The sequence below is a fragment of the Pogona vitticeps genome, chromosome 4 (genome assembly GCF_051106095.1).
Source record: "Pogona vitticeps strain Pit_001003342236 chromosome 4, PviZW2.1, whole genome shotgun sequence".
Taxonomy (NCBI): Eukaryota; Metazoa; Chordata; class Lepidosauria; order Squamata; family Agamidae; genus Pogona; species Pogona vitticeps.
In genome coordinates, this window is record NC_135786.1 from 10010408 (window position 1) to 10036350 (window position 25943).

Below are 25943 nucleotides of genomic sequence, written 5' to 3' on the forward strand. Positions count from 1 at the left end.
AAATGACTAGATAGGTGGGGTATAAATACAACAAATAAATAAATAACATAAATAACCTGACATGAAGTCCTGCAACTCAAGTTCCCATTCCTGGGAACTCATGTTAAAGAAGCCACAGAAATTCAAACAATTGAACATCCTCTAGAATTCATTCTTCTGAGGTTTCCTGGATCCCTAATAGTTTATACTCTTCTCCCCCCTACACACACACACACACTCAAAACCTCCCGAGGCAATATTCCCCCTCCCCCAAAAAAAATCCTTGATGGCTAATAGTTCCTTAATGCAGCATACCCATAAAATAGCTACTTAATTAAAACACAAAGTTTGATCATGTCAGAAAATCTTTGGAAAATTTAGACCCTGCAATACACTGGCTAGGCAGTCTTTCGTTGGCCTAAATTCTGATGAATTTTGATTGAGTTACAAAAATGTGCCACTTGCCAGATTGGCCTGGCAGCCAGATGGGCGGTATATATATGCATGCATGCATGCATGCATGCATGCATGCATGCATAGATACATACATACATACATACATACACACATACACACACACACACACACACACACACATACATACATACATACATACATACATACATACATACATACGTGTATGTGTGTGTGTGTGTATGAGTATGTGTATGTGTGTGTGTGTCTATATATATGAATGAATGAATGAATGAATGAATGAATAGGGTAGACTCATTAAATAATTAAATAATTAATACCAATGAGTGCCTGCAAGTCAGAGGCAAGGGAAAAAAACCAAACACACACACACACACACACACACACACACACACACACACACACACAGAGAGAGAGAGAGAGAGAGAGAGAGAGAGAGAGAGAGAGAGAGAATCGCACATTTATTGTTTAAAGACACACAGTTGCAGTGAAATTATACTAAATTATACTAAAAATACCACTGGGCACTTCCCTCAATTAAAACTTCTTCTAGACACTGTGCTGAAAATCTTCTGTTTAAAACACGCAAACTAGAAAAACAGCCCATCCACGCGCAGACGCTAAAGTGGCAACATGAGAGGACTGTTGTGATGCACATATTCATATACCCCTTTGAGGTCAGACAGAATGGGGAATGGGGAGAGTTACATCCCACCAATCTGCCTTACAAAATGACATTTGTAACAATTCATGGCTGTTGTTTTGCCTTTTGAACCTTGCTGAAGAAAGTCCAAAGTTTGCTCAAACTAGTTTACAGGAATATATAGATTTCTTTCTTTTTTGTTTTTACTCTTCAGAGTCTATATACTTTGCATGCGCTGTGAAAGCTGTTAGAAGTCCTGCCTGGACCCTCGCTGCCTTGCCGTTCTTTTGATGCGCTCTGTAATGTCTCGCAGGGCAGTCTGCAGGAATCAGGGCTTGTACAAATTGTCTCGTACTCTCCTCTTTTAAGAAAAACAATAAAAGCTGAACTTTGAGGGTGTTCAAGAAGAAAAGAAGGTTATCTGTAAAGGGTGAAAATCCTTCATTCTGCCAATAACTAGTAAATATAAAATACCAGCCGCTGTCTTGTACTGTGTATTAGGAAGGGAAGTATGAGGTTTTATGATAAAAGTAGCGTGTCATTCTTTTTATATGAAGCCTGTGTTCTGATGCACAGAGCTATCAGGGATGCCTGTAAAACCTGCCATCAGGGATTCAAAGGTCAATGCCTGCAGATTTAATTAATACATCGGTGTTCTCCTCTCCTAGAAGTGAAGTAGTCCCTGTGTGTCCCATATAAGAGATGGGCAACACAGGCAGTAGCCCTAGGGCCAGTGGTTTCAATCAGCGGGTGGAGTTATGCCTGGAATTGACCACTTCAGGTTAGGGTATAAATCATAAATATACAGGAAGGGGCACCCACATCTGTCCCTCTCCCTTTTAAGACCACCTTACATCTGTCAGATTTGCCTTCTCTAGTGTCACTCGTGGAAGAAAATTTCAAATATTCATTACCCTCATCTTCATCCTAATATGCTATAATAGAGGAAAACAGAACTCAATGAAGGAATCTAATGACCTTGCAGAGTTTTGGATTTTGGTTAAATTCCTCTAGCTGTGCAGCAGAAATGCAAGGATTCAAGGAGCAGAGTAGCTCCATGTTCCTGAGAGTAGACCACCCCTTTTTCTCATTAACTGGCACTTATAGCCTCAACAAGGTGGTGCTGTAGGTTAATCCGCATAAGCCTCTGTGCTGCAAGGTTGGAAGACCAGCCATCATAAGATCGAATCCACGCAACGCAGTGAGCTCCCGTTGCTTGTACCAGCTCCTGCCAACGTAGCAGTTTGAAAACATGTGAAAATGCGAGTAGATAAATAAGTACCGCCTCAGTGGAAAGGTAACAGTGTTCCATGTCTAGTCACGCTGGCCACGTGACCACGGAAACTGTCTATGGACAAACGTTGGCTCTACGGCTTGGAAACGGGGATGAGCACCGTGCCCTAGAGTCGGACATGACTGGACTAAATGTCAAGGTGAACCTTTATCTTTTATAGCCTCAACAACTCACTCTGAGAGAAAGAATAAAAGGTTCCATTCCTTACAATGAACAGATAACAGCAAACTGACAAAAAGGCTTGCTTTCAGCAAGACTTTAACAAACCAACTAATTCTATAGACAAAAGGGGAGGGGGAGAAAGAGCAGGAAGGTGGGGTTTGCTTTGAATTCAGAAGCTGTGAAGGAACCATTGGTTAGTGCCGGAGAGACTGACAGTCACCCCAGCTCAGAAAGGTCCCTCCTAGCCACACCTTCTCCAGGAAGCATGCAAAGCTGCAAAAAATGCCCAATGCAAGGAGGCTGGCCATGCATCTAACTCTGCAGAAGATGGTTCTCTGTTCTAACACACCCTTAGAAGTCAGTCCAAAACAAGCCCCAGTTTAGATTTTGAAAATGTACCTGGGTTCTGGATCCATTTATGCAGATGTTTTCACAGAAGCAGTTTCAACCTTACCACCACCACCTCCCACATCCTTTCTGTGGCGTTCAACCTTGTAGCCCCTGTTTATTTTGGTCCTCACAAAGGCTCACACCCTTCTAGCTGCCACCAGGTATTATCCTCCTAATACCGATTATGTATGTTATACATGTGTGCTGCTGAAGCTAAGGTTTGCTTAACTTAGGAATCAGAGGTTTAATTAACAAATATTCGTTTATTGTCAAGTAAATCACAAAGGTAAATCACGTATGAACTGTATCAGATATTATCAAGGATTTGATTATGTATGCAATCACTTTTATTCCAAACTACTATATGCTTTCAATCAATATCTCTCTTATAGTACTTATAATTTCATTCCTGCTTGTTCACTATATTTTAACCTTCTCAATTCACTCTCTTAACACTCTCAGCTCAATTCACTAACCCTCTTCCTCTCTCTCCTAAACCCTAACTGCCACATCACATCCACAACCGTCTGTCTCTGACTCCGCCCCCTCCTGCCCTATCCTTGGCTCCTCCCTTTTGAGCTTCTGTGATGGACAGGCAGGAATGATGTCACCTGTTGGCATTTCGCCACACTTTCCTTTTCTGCATCATAAGAACTCATCCCAAAACCTCAGGTTTTGGCCCTAAAGTCTTAGGAACCAGATGCTGCTGACCTGGAAACTCTGATTATAGGGCCATTTAAAATGGCAATATATATCTGCACATAAATTAACAATTCTTTTTTTCCCATTCATGTATAATTGGATGCCAATTTAGCTCATTTTTGAGTTGTAACAGAATGGCAGAGTTACACCAGGGTCTCTGGACCAGAAAGGCTTTGCCCCACTACCTTTTAGCTGGGCACTCCAGAGATTGGACTGGGGGGGGGGGGTTATCCTGAGCAATAGGAACTCTTTCCAAAACTGAAGTTACTTTTCTCACCCACTTCTTGTTCATTCGTTCGTTCGTTTAGTCGTTTAGTCGTGTCCAACTCTTTGTGACCCCATGGACCAGAGCACACCAGGCCCTCCTATCTTCCACTGCCTCCCGGAGTTGGGTCAGATTCATGTTGGTTGCTTCGGTGACACTGTCCAACCATCTCATCCTCTGTCATCCCCTTCTCCTCTTGCCTTCACACTTTCCCAACATTAAGGTCTTTTCCAGGGAGTCCTCTCTTCTCATGAGATGGCCAAAGTATTGGAGCCTCAGCTTCAGGATCTGTCCTTCCAGTGAGCACTCAGGTGTCTTTTAATTTCGTGGTTGCTGTCTCCATCTGCAGTGATTATGGAGCCCAAGAAGGTAAAATCTGTCACTGCCTCCATATCTTCCCCTTCTGTTTGCCAGGACGTGATGGGGCCACTGGCCATGATCTTAGGTTTTTTGATGTTGAGTTTAAGACCGTTTTTTGCACTCTCCTCTTTCACCCTCATTACAAGGTTCTTTAGTTCCTCCTCACTTTCTGCCATCAGAGTGGTATCATCTGCATATCAGAGGTTGTTGATATCCCACTTCTAGGGATACATATCTTCACTTCATTTTTGCAGATGAGAATAAACTTGAAGGAGGGGGTGGATTTCCCCTCCTTACTGCATTTTTTTCACATTTCAAGACTTTTGAATACGAGCGAGCATTCAAAAACCACAGTCTCGAACCTACAATGGAAAGTAATGCACCACCCCCCAACATTAAGGTTTTCTGCACATCCTGAAAATGAGGTCCTGTATTTGCCCCCATGGGTGAAAAGTGTATCCAGAGATGATCCGAGGCTATTCACATGTGCAACAAATTTGAAGGTTCATTTAAACCACAGCAGATAAGCATGGAATAAGATCCATTAAATGAAGGCACAATATAAATCAAAGGAAAATCAATGCATTTCTGAATGCATATATGAGATCTTAGAACCTTAGAACTGCAGAGCTGGAAGGGACCTTATAGATCATTATGTCTAGTCAAGGAGGCACAACGGAGGAACTGCATGCCCGACCACTGAGCTATCCAGCAGAGATTAAAAGTGCAAAGTAGAACCATCTCAATTAAAGTATCAGATGAAATTACAGTTATTTTAATTGTGTGTAATTATCCACAATGTCACGGGTCCTTTATAATACACTGTATCTGCCCCTAATCTTCCACCAGCCCTCTACTTGAAGCTCGCTATGTTCAGGAGGAGTCTTTGACCTCATAATTGAGAAAGAAAGATATACAGGTTTCCTGAGGAACTCCGGGGAAGGTGCAGAAAAAAATGATCCAAGAGAATCCAGATGAGAAAATCAAAAGTTAAAAAAAATGTAAAAGAGAGACAGAGAGAGAGTAAAGAAGGAAGGAACAAAATAAGACAGCAAGGGAGGTGTAGCATCTTCCAGAAGGATTAGTTTAACCCATTGTAAAAATTTATTTATTTATTTATTTATTTATTTATTTATTTATTTATTTATTTATTTATTTATTTATTTAGATTTATGGAAGCTTCTCTCAAAATCAAGGCGAACTAAGACTCAAAGGTCCCAGAGCAATCAAGATCTGCAAAAGCAAAAATTGCATGATTTTTGGGGGGTAGATGGTAAATGGGGAGAGAAAAAAAGCACCACATCACCTTTCTTTACTCCCAGAAAGGGAACAGTCCCTTTGTCCTGTGGTACACAATGTGACCATGACATCTTATCAGGGGACATTCTTGGCCTGGAGCCACTAAAAGTATCCAGCCTTCTGGACTGTTCATATTGTTTCCATTGTCTTCCAGCTCAGCCAAAGTCTTGTTGCCACAGCGATGTTTGCTCATTCCAATGTGCAAAAGTCCAGGCTAGGAGAAATCCTCAGCCCTTTCTCCCAACAGGAAATGGTCAATCACACTGTTTATCAAACAAACCAAGGACTTCCTCAGATGCCATTCCAAAGGCAGGCCATTCCACAGATCAGTAGTCCATTCCGTAGGCCACATATTTGTTGGCCAGGCCACTCCACATGGCCACATGCATTCTGTCCAATGTACCCCTTGTACCCCGAACAACCCATCCCACCAATATTGGAGCTGTAATTTTAGCAAAGATAACCGACAGGGTGTTCTTGGCAGCAGGCAGAATTTGGAACCACTTGCCTTGCTCTCTGGCCAACAATTCTCATTATTGTGTAAAAACAAGAAGCCTTCCTCTTTCAACAAACTTTGGTACAAGTAGGGTCCTTGCTATGTCTTGGGGTCACATGACACTCTTAGCATGTCATTGGAATATGTCCATTGGTATTTATTTTATTTTATTTATTTATTTCATTTATACCCCGCCTATCTAGTCAATTGTGACCACTCTAGGTAAGTTGAGAAATCTGATTTTCAAAGCATGTGGTTTTCAGTCCGCTCCTTATCTCATATTCCAGTGAGCTTTGTCTTGTGACTGGTCATCTAATAGAAAGACGGGCTTTATTTGCATGTCTGATTGCGAGGGCGCTGCTAGAGAAAGAAAAGGGAAATAGCATTTTATGTCATGTCTAGTTTTACCCTTAGCTTAGTGTAGCACTTTTTCTTTAAAAAGAAAAAGAAAAAAGATTGTTTTCAGTATGTGTCTCATTTAATCTTTGCTTATTGGTTTTGTATTTTTGTAGTAGCGATGGTGATACCCAGTGTCATGAGAGAGGTGGACTAGGACATGAATAGAGAGATGGACTAGGACTCTGGACAACAGGGTTCAAATCCCCACTCAGGCAGGGGCTTATTGGGGGAGTGGAACTGCTAAAACCACTCCTTAAATATCTCACTTACCATATTTTTCCATGTATAAGACTATACTTTTTCTAAAATCTTTAGACTAAAAATTGAGGGTCGTCTTATACATGGAAGTAAGCTGAGGGGAGAACAAAAACAAGTGGAGGGGAAAGCAGGAATCAAAGGGATCCTGCAGCGCTTTGATCCCTTTCCCCCTACACTTGCTAAGCCCCACTTATTTTTCTTAATTTTGGGTTAGAAAAGTGGTGGGCGTCTTATACATGGGGATGTCTTATACACAGAAAAATAGGGTACCTTGAAAGCCTTATTAGAGTCACTATATACTGGTTCCAGCTTGAAGGCACAAAACACACACACAGTAGTGGTTGCAGTGATGTTGGTGGTGATGGTGCTTTGTTTGCCAAGAGGACTTTTATTACAAAGGCAGGACAAAATATTTCTAATAAATAAAGAAAACCTATCATTTCATCCAAGCAACTTGTAAAACAGCTATGCATTGCCTAAGTATGCTTTGGAACAGAGATGTTACACCGGCAACAATGTGTGTCTCGAGTTTTTCAGGCTCCTGCACGCTTACACTCCACCCCCTTGCTCATGAATAGAAAGATCAGGATCAAGAAAACAGTGAGACTAGCAGAGCGTCTCTTACCAAGGGCATCTCTCTTCAAATCCTTGTTGTACACAGCATTTGACAGGTGCAAATCATGGACAAGAAGATATGTCATAGTGACAAAAGTGAAGCCTGTTCTCTCTCCCCCTCCCTCTTCCACCCCCATCAACTCTGCCACCTCTTTCCTTGACATCTTTTTTTCCCCAGCTAGAGGTTAAACTACCGGAAAAGTGAAGGCTGTCCTGTCTGCCTTTCGATTGAACTCCAAAAGAGACAAGCAGGTTTCCTTTGCACGGGGAAAAATTTATTTATTTGCTTGTTTATTTATTTATTTAATTTATACCCAGCCTATCTGGCCCACCGGACCACTCTAGGCGGCTACCTATACCATCATGTTTTTTTTCCTTCCTTCCTTCCTTCCTTCCTTCCTTCCTTCCTTCCTTCCTTCCTTCCTTCCTTCCTTCCTTCCTTCCTTCATTCATTCATTCATTCATTCATTCATTCATTCAAAATGTGTTACATTTCTATTATGTACACTTTATTTGTTTGTGTGTTTGTTTTTACTCCACCTTTCTCCTTAAGAAGGACGCAAGATGGCTTAGTAAAGGTAAAGGTTCCCCTTGACAATTTGTCCAGTCGCATCCGACTCTAGGGGGCAGTGCTCATCCCCGTTTCCAAGCCATAGAGCCAGCGTTTTGTCTGGAGACAATCTTCTGTGGTCACATGGCCAGCGCGACTAGACACAGAACGCCGTTACCTTCCCACCGAGGTGGTACCTATTTATCTACTCGCATTTTTACATGCTTTTGAATGGCTAGGTTGGCAGGAGATGGGACAAGCGACGGGAGCTGAGTCTATCGTGTGGCCACTGCATTTGGAAAGGGGTAGGCATGACACACAGCAGGCTTGAGCTGTGGGGTGAGAGGAGATCTGAGAGAGCAGGCAGTAGGTCTGTCTTGCTATAATAAATATCAGGATTGAACAGTACACCAGTGTGGTTTTGCACTGATGCAAATGTTGCTTAATATAAAAACCTTGCACACATTCATAGAATCAGAGAATAACTGAGTAGAAAGGGGCTATAAGGCCAATGAGTCCAATCCCTTCCTCAATGCAGGAATCTGAATCAAAGCAGATCTGGCATAGGGTTGTCTAATTTTCATTGCCTCCAGCACCTCCTGAGGTAACTGGTTCCATTGTCATACTGCTCTAACAGTTACATTTTTTCTAATATTCTGCCAAAATCTGGCTTCCTGTAGTTTGAGCCCTTTGTTATGTGTCCTGCACTCTAGGATGATTGAGAAAGATCCTTGCCCCTTCCCTGTATGACTACTTTTCAAGTATTTGAAAAGTTATTAGTGCAATCATATCTCCCCCCAGTATTCTTTTCTCAAGGCTAAAGATGCCCAGTTCTTTCAGCCTTTCCTCCTAGGGCTTAGCTGATTCTTGATCTGTATTGGACAGAGCCAGCCCTACCATTGGGCAAACTGAGACACCTCCCTCTAGTGGTCCATGCTGGGATGCAGAAGTAGCTGGACCACCTTATGAAAGCCCCTTGTGCTACACCACATAAACCAGTCTGCTATCCACATGACAGTGTCCTGTTGCACAGGAATCCAGTTTCACTTGCCATGGCTGATGGACAGGTGCCACCTTGTTTTTTTGCCTAAGTTGGCATAGCCTCTTGAGCCACTCTTGACTGAGAACAGGAACCTAATGGAGAACAACTTGTAGTGGCAAAGAGTCTGTCTTAACTGTGCAATGGGAAACCATTTGTTCAAACCTTGCTTCCCAGTGAGTCACTAATGCTGTGTTGTTGCTGTTTAATCTGCTGCGGCATTTTGAACTATTCATCTAGTTGATTTGAATGGTTCCTTATTATAGGGTTGGTTTCATTTGCTTCTAACGATTTTACAGTTATATTTGGTTGTGCTTGCTTTCGTTGTTTTATGAAGATTGGGAGCGGCCTTGAATGCAACGTTGCAGTGAAAAGATGGGGTTGTTGTTGTTGCTGTTTAGTCGTTAAGTCATGTCCGACTCTTCGTGACCCCATGGGCCAGAGCACACCAGGCCCTCCTATCTTCTATTGCCTCCCGGAGGTGGGTCAAATTCATGTTGGTCGCTTCGATGACACTGTCCAACCATCTCGTCCTCTGTTGTCCCCTTCTCCTCTTGCCTTCACACTTTCCTAACATCAGGGTCTATTCCAGGGAGTCTTCTCTTTTCATGAGATGGCCAAAGGATTGGAACCTCAGCTTCAGGATCTGTCTTTCCAGTGAGCACTTAGGGTTGATTTCCTTCAGAATGGATAGTTTTGTTCTCCTTGCAGTCCAGTGGACACTCAAGAGTCTCCTCCAGCACCACAATTCAAAAGCATCAATTCTTTGGCGGTCGACCTTCTTTATGGTTCAGCTCTCACTTCCATACATCGCTACTGGAAAAACCATAGCTTTGACTATGCGGACCTTTGCTGGCAAGGTGATGTCTCTCCTTTTTAAGATGCTGTTGAGGTATGTCATCACTTTCCTTCCAAGAAGCAGGAATCTTTTAATTTCGTGGCTGCTGTCACCATCTGCAGTGATCAGAGAGCCCAAGAAAGTGAAATCTGTCACTGCCTCCGTATCTTTCCCTTCTATTTGCCAGGAGGTGATGGGACCAGTGGCCATGATCTTAGTTTTTTTGATGTTGAGTTTCAGACCATTTTTTGCACTCTCCTCTTTCACCCTCATTAAGAGGTTCTTTAATTCCTCCTCACTTTCTGCCATCAGAATAGTATCATCTGTATATCTGTGGTTATTGATATTTCTTCCTGCAATCTTAATTCCGGCTTGGGATTCCTCCAGTGTGGCCAGCATAGTGAGATATATATCTTAGTGTTCACACCCCCTTCACCAATTAATTTAATGGGTCTACTGCACAGCAGAAGGTCGGGGACGGCCAGAGCAGAAAAGCTTCACTATCCTCAGATTCTACTCCTTTCTTTTCCTTCCCATCAGCTGGCACTTACAGGTCTACACCGATCTGGGCTTAGCAATAAGAAACTGGCCAACAGAATTTAAATTAGGCCTTGGTTATCAAGAAAACAAATTTAATACAACAACTGGTTTATTTGCAATTCTAAGAAATATTTTTTCTCTCTCTCTTTGCTTAATAAATTGGGAGCACCTCCTTTACATATCTTCACTGTATAGGGGAGAGAAAAGAATGAGGAAGATCATGTAAAGATATTTTTTTTAAAGGGGGGAAAACATGAATCAGCAAAGGCTGTTTTTCTCTCCCCCTCAGAACTTTTGATATCAAGCTGCATTAACTAATAACATTTAAAAAGAGAGAGGGGGAGAGAAGGAGAAAGAGTGAGCCAATCACCTGTCTTATTGGTTGGAGTACTCTAATTCCATTAGGAGTTTAATAAATGTACTTCCCCGGAGAAACATTTTGCATTGATATCCTGGGCAACCATGAGTGGTGCTTACAAGATTAGAGTATACAGCAGCATTCAGCTCTCCCACCGTCTTTATTCACAACAGATTATTCACTTGAAAGTCAGAGGATACCTCTTAAGGATGGTGACAACAGCTTTTATGCATTAGGGTTTCCATGGGCAAATCTTGGGATCTGTAACTATTGTGGTGGAGGGGATAGCATTGCAGAGTTTCGAATTTTGGTTAAGTTCCTCTGGCTGCACAACAGAAGTGCAGGAAGACACAGAGCAGAATAGCTTCAATTTCCCCAAAATTCCACCCCTTCTTCCTTCCCATCCACTGGCACTTACAGGTCTCAGTATCTCACTCTGAGACATTAGTAGTAGAAAGAATAAAAGTGTTTCATTTACTTACAGGGAACAGATAACAGATAACATGACTACTTTGAGCAACACACTTCAACAGACACACTGCTTCTAACAGACAACAGAGAGTGGGGAAAGTTTCTAAAGCAGAAAGGTGCAGCTCTCTTTGAATTCAGAGACAGGAGGAACTATTGATTGGCTGAATTAACAGTCACTCAGGCCCGGAAAGGTCCCTCCCAGCCACACCTAGTAGAGACAGCATGCGAGGTTGCAAATACTCCAACAGCCAGCTCTTCTCTGTGCCCTATCTAATCACGTTATAAATAATCAACTCCATGTTCCAGATTGAACTCATGCTCCCAAGTAGGATGTGGAAAAGATTCTTCACAGGAGAAGCCTGCAGAATCTCCAGCCAGGACCTAGCACTGTTTCTCAAAAGACAGGTAAGCTTCACTTTGTGGTGGGAGCCCTGGGCAGTTTTATTGTGGGACTCTTGGGGGAAAGATGAGGGCCCTCAGTCGGTGCTAGGGGTTGACTAGAGATGGGCACGAATCTAAAAATGAACCAGGAAGTTCATCAAAAAAATTGCTGGTTCATTTATTCTGGTCGGTTCGGGTTCAAAACAAGAGAATCTGAACTTTCCTGAACTAACCAACTTTTTTGTGATTTAACAAAATTTCTGAGTTCATTTTCCCCACCCCACTCCACTGCCCTTGTGGCCGCCCTTGTCCTGCTACCTCCACCATCACTGTCTTGAGAGACAGCAACCCACTTTCCTTCTAACTGAGAGGCAGGGGTGCGGGCAAAGGCAGCTGGCCTACAAAAGCCGTCCAGCTGCCTAAAATTTTTAAAAAATAATAATTTAAAGGCAGCCTGTGCATACTAGCAGTCTGCCATTAAAAAAAGTCAAACAAACGAACAAACTGATTTGTGGTTCATTTGGGGAAAGTTCATAAATTTGTGATTTGTTGTTCATGGACAAAATGGGAGAGGTGGCATCATGGCCTCTCCCAATTTGAAGAGACCCTTGTCCAGCAGGCTGAGGCAAAGAGGCAGTCCTGAAACCAGCAAAACCAGGGAGCTGGGCAGGGGACAGGTTGTATTTGTCTTCAGTGTGCAAGAGATTGTTACTCTCGAATTGGCCTCCTCAGCCACACTAGACACTGTTCCAAGACCTCTATTCAGAGCATATTACCTTAGTCTCTTGAGACTGCATGATGCCTAATCTATCTGTTTGTGCACTTCCCTGAGCCATAAACCAAGACAAACCTGCATTTTGCTGATTTGTGCCCATCTGTAGTGTTGACGGGATAGGAGCCACCCATGCTCACATCAGCAAACTGTTTCTTACACCAGAAATGGTGACCCACTTAACAAATGGGTGCTTTGGAAGCCCTGACTTGGATTACCACCTCCTAGGTCTTGAATGCAGGGGCAGGAACTCCCTGAGCACCTAGTTATGGCCATTGGCAGTTTTTCTGAGCTAGGTGAAGTTATAACTCCCAGAATCCCCTCAACCAGCCTGAATGTGTTTTTCCTCATCTTGCCCTTCCTAAATCTCTGTGCTCATAGCTTTCTACTTGCAGGTTCTTTCTTCCTCCTGCTTATCTGAGGTTGCTTCCTCGTTCTCGTTGCTTCCCTAGTTCAATTGGAAAGAAGCAGATAAAGCTTCCAGCAGATGCTGCAAACATAAGAAGCTGCTTTAGGACCATCTCTGTGCAAATTTAAGAATAGTGTGTCCTCCTGTATATTCTAGTGGCAGATTTCTTGTTAGATGCTAAACATTTCTTCCTACCTCCCTTTTCAGTATGTATTTATCATCAGGATCATAAGGAGATGCCTTTCGCTCCGTCCCACCACCTTCATACGTGTGCCTGGTGGAGACACAGGAGAGGGCCTTCTCTGTTACTGTCCCCAAACTATGGAACTCCCTCCCACAAGAGGCCAGACCAGCCCCATCTTTGCTGTCTTTCCACAACCAAGCAAAGACCTTTTTAAGGAGCATGGCAAGAAAAAATATTTTAACCACATAAATTACATTTATTTATCTATTTAACAAGGGGACATGGTGGTGCTGCGGGTTAAACTGCAGAAGCCTCTTGGCTGCAAGGTCAGAAGACCAGCCATCGTAAGATCGAATCCACGTGACGGAGTGAGCTCCTGTCGGTTGTCCCAGCTCCTGCCAACCTAGTGGTTCGAAAGCGTGTAAAAATGCAAGTAGATAAATAGGTACCACCACGGTGGGAAGGTAACGGCATTCTGTGTCTAGTTGTGCTGGCCACGTGACCACAGAAACTGTCTTTGGACAAAACACTGGCTCTATGGCTTGGAAACAGGGATGAGCAGAGCGCCCTAGAATTGGACACGACTGGACTAGATGTCAAGGGGAACCTTTTTATCTATTTAACTAATGCCAGTTACCAGGCTACTTGCTTCTCTTCAGTTGTTACAAGCTCTGCACCAGGCTCCCTCCTGCAAGATTACAAATATATAAGTATCTTTCATTTTTTAAAAAGAGTAAAAGCAAGCCATATCCTGATTCTAAACTGCTCTGAGCATCTTTTAATAGGCAGAAGACAATATACAGAAATGGATTTTTTAAAACTAAATTGAGTATCTGTCTAGGTAGAAGCACAAAAATTCCTATCTGGTCTATTCTTATACATAGGTAGATGTATGTTTGTGTATGTTGTATGAGTACACACACATGTTTAAAAACCAGATTCTTTCACTTATCACAGAGAATGAAAAACCAGCACATGAACATAATTTAATGCAATTGACTCATGGTCAGTACTAGTGGAAAAGAGAATATGGATGCAGCTCTTAGCATTGTTTATAATAGACTGTCAGAGTTCATCTGGAAGGAAGATTTATTGAGCCTAAAATTCCACTGTGAAGCAATAATCTTGGTTACTGACCTTGGACAGGGGGGAAAAAAAATCTCTGCCAGGCTTCCTTTATGCATTTCAGCACAGAATACGATCAGGGCCCAAACAATTAACAAGTCAGAAGAGACCCTGACAATATTTCCTGAATCACTCCAGTGCGAATGGAGAAAGTTAGAAGGATGTTTGCTGCCTGCATGGCAGGGCTGGAGTTCAGAACAGGCTTCTGGAAGCTTCTGGCAGAACCTTATTATTCCAATTGCTCTGGTTATGATCATTCAAATGCTTCGGGCTCACAATATGTCTGACAGTCTATCCATTCAATATAGTTTTATTATAGAGGCAACTTTCTTTCTTCCTCTTAATCCAGGACATCAGGAGCGATAAATCAATAGATGTGGAAAATGAATCTGTACAAGAAACAGAGGAACTGCAGGGGATGTCATGTAGGGGAAATTGGATATTCTTAACCTACAGAAAGATAGCAGCCATCTCTTGAAGGCATGGCTGAGTAAGGAGTAGGACTCCAAGCAGTTATGAGTAAAGAAGGGCAGCCAGGTTACATCTCTCAGAGTGGTAGAGCAGGGAAACTCACTCTGTTCACAGCTCATTTAGAGACCATCATCATCATCATCGTCGTGAGATGAGGCCATGTTCTGGAAAGATCACTGATGCCTATAGCAAGGATTCTGAACTGAGAGGGCTGGGCAGCAACAGGTAAATCGCTCTCATGTGTTTTCTAGGAATTCTAAATTTTGTCATTACCAGATCTGTGGTTAGATTGATAGTCTTAGGCCTCCTTCCTACTTTGTTCTCTGAAATCCATTCTTCTCGCTTTTCCGTTTAAGTGAAAGAGGCAGACTTGCAGACATGGAAGTCTGCTCTAGAGGCATCTTTGACAACTGTTAGCCATCCTTTCCTCTCCCACATGACCCTCCAATAGATTCCCTAGTTAATAAATGATAACTTTTTCTTTTGCTTTTAATACCAGCCTTCGGCATGATTATTTCTCTTCAGCAGTCATAAGTTCAGTGCTAGGTCACTGCATTATCTGCCAATAAATACCAAATCATCATCATCATCATCATCATCATCATCATCATCATCATCTTAAAACTGCAGAGCTGGAAGACGCCCTATGGATCATCAAGTCCAATCCCTGTCAGGGAGCCACAGTGGGGAACTAACCTCCCAATCTTTGGCTCTGCAGCCAGAGACTTACCGTGTTTTTCCGTGTATAAGACTATACTTTTGTCTAAAACCTTTAGACTAAAAATTGAGGGTTGTCTTATACATGGAAGTAAGCTGAGGAGAGAACAAAAACAAGTGGAGGTGAAAGCAGGGATCAAAGCGATCCTGCAGCGCTTTGATCCCTTTCCCCCTGCACTTGCTAAGCCCCACTTAGATTCCTTAATTGTGAATTAGAAAAGTGGGGGGCATCTTATACATGAGGCGTCTTATACATGGAAAAATACGGTACCTAAACCACTGAGCTATCCAGCTCAGTATTGTTTCTCTGCCAGTTCTATAGTGGTGCTGGAGAACAAAATGCAAACAAATCCCTGCTTATTAACTATACAAATCAGCAGCAGGCAATATTTGCCCTCTGTATGCTTCCAGACTGCAACTCACATCATCCTTCACCATGGATTATGCTGGCCACATCTCATGGACATTGCAGTGCAACAACATCTGAAAAACCACATGCCTCAACCTGCTGTCCTTACCTAATCATTGACCAATCTTATCTGGAGGACCTGACGTAGTCAGCCTCGGAGAGATGTGATACAACTGGTTTGAGTGTAAAAAAATATTTTAAATCCAGCTTGCTGTGATGTGTTAGAATGGTCAGCTGCAAGTATTGGCTAACCAGTTTCTAGTTAGATATCCAGGGGATGTCAATCATTGTGATCGAAAAAAGGGCCTCTTCCAAGCTTTCCTTCAAGCCTGCTGGGGGACTCTGCGCATGTCCCCACCACTCAACTGAGAGATGGGGACATTCACAGAGACCAGCCGGCCTACAGGAGCCATTGACAGCAGTAGCAGGGGTGGTGGAGGAGGCAGTGGCAGAAAAAGGTGGGGAGGCAATTGGGGGTCACTGGGAAGGCGGGGGCAGGCTGTCATTAAAAAAAATTCCCCCCAAAAAATACAAAGTCCCGATTTGTGGTTCATTTTGGAAAATTTGTAAGTTTCTTACAAATGCAAACAAATCCCTGCTTTGTGGACTTCCACAAACCAAGACGAACTGCCATTTTGGCAGTCATCGTCATCCCCGTTAATTAAATTTGGTGAATACTTTGCAATTGTGAGCTCTGGCTCCACCAAATCCCTGTCCTAGTAGACCGTATGAAGAGATAACCAGTATCGGAAAACGAAAGTACTATTTAGGCATCCTAGCTAATAGCCCTTGATGGATTTTTCTTCAATGTATTGTGCAATGCCTCTTAAAATGCTTCCAAGCTGACCCTTCCCCATCCATGTCCACTCCCCCAGCCCCCTATCCCTAATCCTATCCCTATTGAAAATGAATACAATTTTTTTAAAAAAACACCAAACAAACAAACAAACCTTTTAAGCCGGGAACTGTTGTCCTCTCCTGCAACATTAGGTTCCATACACTAATAGTGCATTAATGGACATCTTTTCTAGCATGTTGACACTTAAGTCAAGCCATACTAAAATAAGTATAATTCTCATTATTTTTATATTCAAAGAAAAAGTCTACATATATAAAGACCATTGATATTTTTTTAATGTTGTTTCTAAAGTTTAGTAATTTTTATATCCACAGGCATTCACAACATCATGCATACGAAACAGGTTGTCTCTACACAACTCCTACAAATTTTTTTTTCGCCACTGCCTGAGGATAAAAAGACCAGTGCTTTTTTTTCATCAGTTTTATCTGCTGCACATCCTATGTGCTTTGAAAAAAAAAAAACACCTTGCTTTCCACCTTTTAAAAATGTGCATTTTGTACCAAACCCAAATTCGCTGTTTTGTTTCAGCAAAAAGGCTGGACTCTGAGGAAGGAATTTTTAACACATAATGTCGAAATGCCAAACACGAAAATAAAAACACATCTACACTCCAGACGTTGCCTAAAGGCTACATATGGGCCAGATGTTCTGCCAATGACAGAAGATCCTCGGAAGGGTAGAGACATGGCCACAAGCTCACACCGTTTTATACTCCTCTGCCAGAGCTAACGTAGGGGCCAGAGTCCAGGGAGGCTAGGCTGTAGATCAAGCCAGCTACTAAAATAGGGAAGCCTTTCGTCAGCTTCCACTGACGCTGGAGCCTTCCAAATGTCAAGAGTTTGACCTTGGCCTTCCAGCTCTAATGGAGTGAAAGGGAAATCATTTTGCATACTCACCGGCAGGCACTACCGACTGAACATAACTGCAGCAAAGGAAATGCTGGAAATGCTGAGCCTGCATGCTCCTTCAGTCCAGTCGAATCGTTGCCCCTCATAAAGTAATGACAAATACAAAGACAGGGTGTGTTTTTTTCATGCATTTTTTTCTGCATGCAATTTTTTTTTTGCATGCAATTTTCTGCTGGGATATTGGCTCGTGAAATGGAGCTTTGAAAATGGACACAGATTTTGGAGTTTAATAGAGGCCCTGTTAGCAAAATGCATTACCTTATTGAGCTGGAAATCCCTTTCTGTCCCACGTGGAACAGTGGGCAGCAGATCTTAGAGATCAGGGCACAAGACAGAAAATGACCGGGAGACCAGAAAAGAGTGTGGAACATTTTCTTAGACCCGTCTGAGAATTAACCTCGAAAATAGACTCTTAACTTGCAACAGTTCCCTGCCAAGCTTTGCAACAATTGTGTGGCACCAATTTAAAGAGGCAAGAAGACAAGAGTGTGTGTTTATGTTGTATACGGCTTTGAAATTGCCAAACGTAAGTAGTTTATAAATACTCACAAATACGTATAATTTTAAAAGATAATATTTATAGAGTCATAGAATAATCAAGTGGGAAGGGGCCTCTAAGGCCATCAAGTCCAACTGTCTGCTCAGTGGAGCAATCCAATTCAAAGCGGATCTGACAGAGGGTTTTCCTGTTTTCTCTAGAATGTCTCCAGCATCAGAGTGCTCACGACCTACCTCGAGAGGTCATTGGTTCCATTGTCATACTGTTCTAACAGTTAGGAAGTTTTTTCCCCCCTGATATTTAGACTAAATCTGGTTTCTTGTCACTTGAGCCCATTATCATGAATCCTGCACTCTGGGATGATTCAGAACAGATCCTGCCGCTCCTTTCTATGACTACCTTTCAAGTATTTGAAAAGTGCTACCCTATCTCTCTCTCCCCCCTTCTTTTCTCAAGGCTAAACATGCCCAGTTCTTTCAGCTTTTTCTCACAGAACTTGGTTTCCATCATAGGGCTTAGTTTCACCCTTCAAAATACAGTGGTGCCTTGCTAGACAGTTACCCTGCATGACAGTTTTTTCACTAGACATTGACTTTTTGCGATCGCTATAGCGATTTGCAAAACAGTGATTCCTATGGGGGAATTTCGCTGGACAATGTTTGGTCCCTGCTTCGCAAACCAATTTTCGCTAGACAACAATTTTGACAGCTCCCTCCATGCTCGCAAAACGAGTGTTTTCGGGACCTAAGCTTCACAAGACAGCTATTTAAACAGCTGATCGGCGTTTCGCAAAGCAGCTTTCCTATGGTCGATCTTCACTAGACAACGACAATTCTTCCCCATTGGAATACATTAAACAGGTTTCAATGCATTCCAATGGGGAAATGCTTTTTGCTAGACGATGAATTCGCTAAACAGAGATTTCAGTGGAACGGATTATGATCTAGCGAGGCACCACTGTAATGGAATGTTACTTTGCCACAACTATCCAAAATCTCAGTGATTTATTTGAAACTTAGCAGCATGATTTGATTCATTCTGTCTTGTCTTTGTTAAAATCAAACTTCAACAGAGAGGGAAGCTCTCAGAAGATAACATTGTAAACATATATTTTATATATACTTTGAGAATGAAGATATAGTTTTCAAATTGTTATACCTTTATTTTTGTCAAACATACTTTGGTTGTGAGAAAGGGAAATATTGTTGATAAATGCAGAATCGGTTTTGTTTGTTTGTTCAGTCGTTTAGTCGTGTCCGACTCTTCGTGACCCCATGGACCAGAGCACGCCAGGCCCTCCTATCTTCCACCGCCTCCCGGAGTTGTGTCAAATTCATGTTGGTCGCTTCAATGACACTGTCCAACCATCTCATCCTTGGTCGTCCCCTTCTCCTCTTGCCTTCACACTTTCCCAATATCAAAGTCTTTTCCAAGGATTCTTCTCTTCTCATGAGATGGCCAAAGTACTGGAGCCTCAGCTTCAGGATCTGTCCTTCCAATGAGCACTTGGGGTTGATTTCCTTTAGAATTGATAGGTTTCTTCTCTTTGCAGTCCAGGGAACTCTCAAGAGTCTCCTCCAGCACCACAATTCAAAGGCATCAATTCTTCGGCGGTCAGCTTTCTTTATGGTCCAGCTCTCACTTCCATACAACAGAATCGGTAGGTGAGGTCTAACACATAAGGAGTGTCGTGTGTTTATTAACTCCACACTGATTTAATGCCTGACATGCATGATTTATTTTAAATAAATCATAATCAAAATTAGTGTTAATGCCCAATGACTGTAATGAGCTCTTTGTGGGGGTAATTTTTGAAGCTTATTAAATATGCATCTTTCGCCAAAATCTTTTCATATTGTGGAGCTTGTTGTTGTTGTTTAGTCTTCTAGTCGTGTCCGACTCTTCGTGACCCCAGGGACCAGAGCTAGTCCTTTAAAATTACATATCAGGACCCTTGAACTTGTATTTGCTGCAGTTTGTGTCACTGCTATACCTGAGGTCCTTTTGAAAACGACAGCAATGGAAGTTCTGAAATACATTGCCCAGTCATTTGGCAGTAGATCATGGACAGAAGGAATTAGAAGGCAAGATAGTTGTTTATAACTGTGGAACTCCTCCCTTCTGTGGGAAAATTAGTAAAGCTCAAAATTTTTCTAGAAGCTCAGGAAGGTATTTATGTCACTAGATTTTAATGTGCAGTCCAATGTCAAAAGAGACTAAGCTACAGATCAGGAAGTCCATATTTTCAATTCATGTCTGCTATAAATCCTCTAAGCCAGTGGTCCCCAAATGTGTTAATGCCAGGGACCAGTTTAGTTGAAGACCATTCTCCCAAGGACCGGGGGTGGGGTGGGCGTATGTACGTACGTGCATGTGGTATGTGTGTGCGCGTGTATCTGTGCGAGTGTGTGTGCGGATGGGTGGACAGGGGTCAGGCGGGCTTGTGGGGGGTGGGCAGGGGTGCATGAATGTGGGGGGCAGACATCTGTGCATGAATGTGGGGCATGAGTATGTGTGCTCGGGGCAGTCATGTGTACAGGAGTGCATGTGCATACGCACGTGTTCCTTCGGCCCTCGAAGATCTGTCTCAGTCGGCCAGTCCTTCAAAGGCTACAGACTGGTACTAGTTCATGGCCTGAGGGCTGGGGACCCCTGCACTAAGCCATTGTGTTCACCCTTATTTCCAGTCTCAGGGGAAAAGAGGAATGATAGCAGTGACTTATCTTATAGTGGGAGTTGGACAAAATGTGGGGATTTCTCTGTTGCTGCTTCCCAGACTCTGGAACTCCCTCCCACTGGAGGTGATTTTTGTCCTTCCACAAGCAAAGACCTTTCTCTTCAGGCAGGCTTCCCCCTCAGAAGAGAGAGATTTTTAAATGGAGTATTTGCCTTGTTGCTTTGAATACGTTCTTGGTGTTGCTTTTGTTTACCATTTTAGAGTGGCTTTTAAAAAAAGTTTTTTAAAAAAAGTTTCTATGTGTACTGTTTTGAGCGTTCAGATCTAGTCTTTTTTTATTATGTGAGCCACCTTGGGTCCTTTTTAAGGAGAAAGGTGGGGTAAAAATATTTTAAATAAGTAAAATAAATGGGAAAATTGTGCAAATGGGAACTGTCTGTTTTTCTGCACCCAAGTTTTTAAAAATCCCAGGCTCTTTCTGTCTCAAAGGTTCTGTGCAAGGACACTGTGAGGGAATTTGCTCCAGGGATCATGAGATTACAATTAGATTGCCATGAGGGAGGAGAGATTTCACTTCTAGTTCAGCTCACTGGGTCCCCCCTTGTGCTCAATATCAGGAAAAGACGGATGGTCAGGACACCTACGTAAAAGACAAGCAGTTTTAACTGTGAATGAGTTTTGGGAATTTTAGTCACTTCCCCCTACACTGACTAAAACAAAATTCTCCTCCATGTATGCTGGCCATATTTGTTAGGTGCATTCCCAGCGTGGAAGCAACCACGTTGTGCATGCCTGCCATATTTGGGGGGGGGGGGTTTCAGAGATTTGAAACCAGTGAGAAGAAGTGGGAGCCATAACTGAGCACTGATTTGGTTGAAGCTCCAGCCAGCCAAATCTAAACTTTCAAGCTTTAAGCACTGAACGCCTGGTTAGACAAATCTCTGCTTTACCCCATCTGAATTCTTTTAATCTCACATTCTGGCTACCAGTCTGTTTCCAGGCTCAATTCAAAGTGCTGGCCATTACATATAAAAGCGCTATATAGCTTGGGTCCAGGCTATTTGAAGGACCACATCACTCCATCTGAGTCTTCTGTACATTTAAGATCATCAGGGGAGACCCTCCTCTTGGTCCCATTGCCAGCATAAGCACAACTGATGGTGATATGTTGTTGTTGTTGTTGTTGTTGTTGTTGTTGTTGTTGTTGTTGTTGTTGTTGTTGTTTAGTCGTTTAGTCATGTCCGACTCTTTGTGACCCCATGGACCAGAGCACGCCAGGCCCTCCTATCTTCCACCGCCTCCCGGAGTTGGGTCAAATTCATGTTGGTCGCTTCAATGGCACTGTCCAACCATCTCATCCTTTGTTGTCCCCTTCTCCTCCTGCCTTTACACTTTCCCAACATCAGGGTCTTTTCCAGGGAGTCTTTTCTTCTCATTAGATGGCCAAAGTACTGGAGCCTCAGCTTCAGGATCTGTCCTTCCGGTGAGCACTCAGGGTTGATTTCCTTCAGAATGGAGAGGTTTGTTCTCTTTGCAGTCCAGGGGACCCTCAAGAGTCTCCTGCAGCACCACAATTCAAAAGCGTCAATTCTTCGGCGTTCAGCCTTCTTTATGGTCAGCTCTCACTTCCATACATCTTTACTGGAAAAACCATAGCTTTGACTATGCGGACCATTGTCGGCAAGGTGATGTCTCTGCTTTTTAAGATGCTGTCGAGGTTTGTCATTGCTTTCCTCCCAAGAAGCAGGTGTCTTTTAATTTCGTGGCTGCTGTCACCACCTGCAGTGATCATGGAGCCCAAGAAAGTAAAATCTGTCACCGCCTCCATATCTTCCCCTCCTATTTGCCAGGAGGTGATGGGACCAGTGGCCATGATCTTGATGGGGACATGAGAGGGGGGCCTTTTCTGTGGCAGCTCCCAGGTTATGGAATCAAGCTGGCTCTCTTACATTTGTCCTTCTGTTGACAGCAGAAGACCAGCCTTTTCAGGCAGGCTTTTCACAATAATTATTGAATCCCTGAATGCCTTCTTAGAATTAAGATAGTTTTAAATGTTTTACCTGCTTTTACTTATTAAATTGTATTTTAATTTGTGTACAGTTTAATTGTTTAACTGTTAAATTGTTTTGCATTGTTCAATTCATTATATTTTTAATTCTGTTCTTTTAATATTGTGAGCTGCCTTAGGTCCCCTTATCAGGAGTTGTTTATGCCGTAAGGGACAGATAAATCCCAAAGTGCAGCCTCTCATCATTGCATTCCGTACCAAGAAACCTTGACAGACAGATCAAAAATGCAGGCATCTGTGGCAGTCCATATTTTTTTTAAATCAATTATGGTGGTTTTCATTTTCAGCAGAAGCTGGCCTTTTATAAAAGCTAAGGGTTCTTAATAGTCAAACCATTCCAGAATAATTTGTATTACAAGAGGAACAGCTTGTAACTATGATTCTTCAAGGAAAAAATCCTTCTGTTTGCCCCCTCAGTTATAGTGAGGATTTCAAGGAAGCCTGGAAGCAACAGGGAAATGGTGGTGAAAGATAATATTATGGTTTCTTCTAATGTTAGGAAAGTGTGAAGGCAAGATGAGAACGGGACGACAGAGGAGGAGATGGTCGGACAGTGTCACCGAAGCTACCAACATGACTTTGACCAAACTCCAAGAGGCAGTGGAAGAAAGGAGGGCCTGGCGTGCTCTGGTCCATGGGGTCACGAAGAGTCGGACACGACTAAACAACAACAACAACAACAACAACTCTTCTAATGATGGTAATGTCATCCAGACCTCTTGCTTTAGCTAGTCCTGGCTCCTTCACAGCACTGTGATCATAATAGAAGACTCTAGTCGGATTGACCACATGCCATCCCAGCACATCCCTACAAAGGCAGAAAAATCTCCATTTCTCTTGGGTGATGAATACTGCACCTGAGATAAAGTTCAGAGCAAAGGCTAGGGAGGATTTAATGCCCTGGGGACATCAGTCAAGGGCTGCCACTGGCACATACTGAGCTTCATGGATCACCGCTGCCCCTGTGGACAGATCCGATTCCCCTCTTGTTTCGAGAAACGCATGGATCGGAAGAGAAAGCCCAGTGGGAAATCTCCACATTCTGCCAGCTAGCCCTACCCAAATAACACAGTAGCTGAGGCACAGTCTGTGTAACTGAGAGGAAAATGTAGCCCTTCGAGACAAGGGCTTATTAATATAGAAGTCAATATTATTCGGCTTTTCCTGCCAGTGTTTGTCTCCTTTGTACAGCGTTACCGTCAGCGGGCAATCTGTTTAACCGATTTACGGGGGAGAGGCAGGAAGGAGTGTAGCTCTTACAATGACTGAAGGGCTGAGGGAAGGCTATAATAAAGCCATTCAGAAAATGACAGGTTACGGGAGCCGTGTGATCTGGAAACTGATTTCTATTAAGTTGACTTATTGTCCTTTGCTGAAGGCTAGGATGCTCGGGCGGCACGTCCCGCTGTGGCTCTTCCCATCCCCGCAGACGAACTGTGCTCCCATCACACGAGCAGCACTCTTGCGTGGAAGAGAAGTGCTGACTCACACCAGATCTCCCCTGATCCATGCGGTTTTGAATTAAATGCCGGTCCACCTTGATGCTCAACACAAAGTAAGAGCCTTTATTGGATTTTTTTCAGGCACACTTGGATTGCGCAGTGGAATAAATCAATCCTTGGGAACGGTTCCTGGAGATACATAAGAAGGGAAGGGTGGCATTTTGACCCCAGCTCTCCACCCTAGCAATCGTATATTGGTTTTAAACCAGAATAAATACGGCAGCTTTTCCCCAAAGAATCTTGGGGGTTGTTGCTCGGGAAGGTGCTGAGCAAAGACTTTTCAAGACTCGCTGAGTCTCCTAGTAGAAGTATAATTCCCAAAGTTTCCAAAGGTGATGTATCTGCATACGTGCAAGTGTGAATATTAAAACAATGAGTATAAGTATGCCCTATGTAGTCCAAGCAGGAGAAAGACTTTCCTGTCTTGGCCGTATTGCTAGCTATTGTGGAGCCTTACCTCCTGATGCAGATACCTCCACTGGTGTGACTTTACGAGTGGTTAGCCATAGATGCAGTTTGTGGGTCACACAGAGCAATGGTGGGCGTGGCAGAAAATCTAAATATGAACATGATCCAAAATTCATGGTTGGGAGTCATTTATCGTTAATTACATTCTGCCACATTGATTCCCACTTACATACATTTTCCCAGGGTTGTCTAGATATAAAGCACTCAGAAGTGGTTTCGGAAGCCCTCCTTTGGGTGGTGGTCTTGGGGCCATGGAGCTTGCACTGAGAAATCAGTTCTGATTTACTCAGTCTTTTCCAGGGTTTTCCAGACAGAGAGTACTCAGAAGTGGTTTACCATTCCCTCCTCCTTGTGTGGAGGGAATCCTGGGATTGTGCAGCTTGCCCAAGGCCACACAGGCTGGCTCTATCTAGGATGCACAGTGGGAAACTGAAGTCTCAACCTCTGGCTCCAGATAGTTAACTCACTGAACCATTAGTAGGTAAAGGTAAAGGTTCCCCTTGACATTTAGTCCAGTCGTGTCCGACTCTAGGGGGCGGTGCTCATCCCCGTCTCCAAGCTGTAGAGCCAGCATTTGTCCATAGACAGTTTCCGTGGTCATGTGGCCAGCACAACTAGACACGGAATGCTGTTACCTTCCCACCATGGTAGTACCTATTTATCTACTCGCATTTACATGCTTTCAAACTGCTAGGTTACCAAGAGCTGGGACAAGCGATGGGAGCTTATTCCATCGCGTGGATTCGATCTTACGACTGCTGGTCTTCTGACCTTGCAGCACACAGAGGTTTCTCTGGTTTAACCCGCACCACATCCCATTAAAAGACCCTAAATCTCATGTCAGCTAGACTGAGATTGGTGTGACAAAGCTCTCCACATAATATCTTACCTCTAAGTAATCTTACACTTCTAGGCCACGGTAAAAACAATGCCATTTTCTCTCCTCTAGCTTGAATGATTCCGTTAGATTTACATTAGATTCAGGGCTGGCTGTATAAAAATGGAAACTGTTTAAGGAAACTGTATAAGGAAACTGTTTTAAAAGGCAGATATCCCCTGATATCCCTTCTTCCTCAAACTTACCATAATGTTGATCTGTCCTGCATCCACTGAAAGCCAAATTAGACAATACAGTTAGTGTGTACAGTGGTGCCTCAGTTGACGATGATAATCCGTTCCGTTAAGCAAAATCATCATCAAGCGAATTTTTTAAAAAACCAATGAAATGCATTGAAAACCATTCAATGCGTTCTAATGGGCAAAATACCTGCTCGTTTTGCGAAGATCCTCCATAGGGCAGCTATTTCCTGGTGCCTGTAAAGCGAGGAAGCAGTGCTAAAAACAGCGGGGAGCCATTTTGCACAGCGGACGGCCATTTTTAGAGCTACCAGTCAGCTG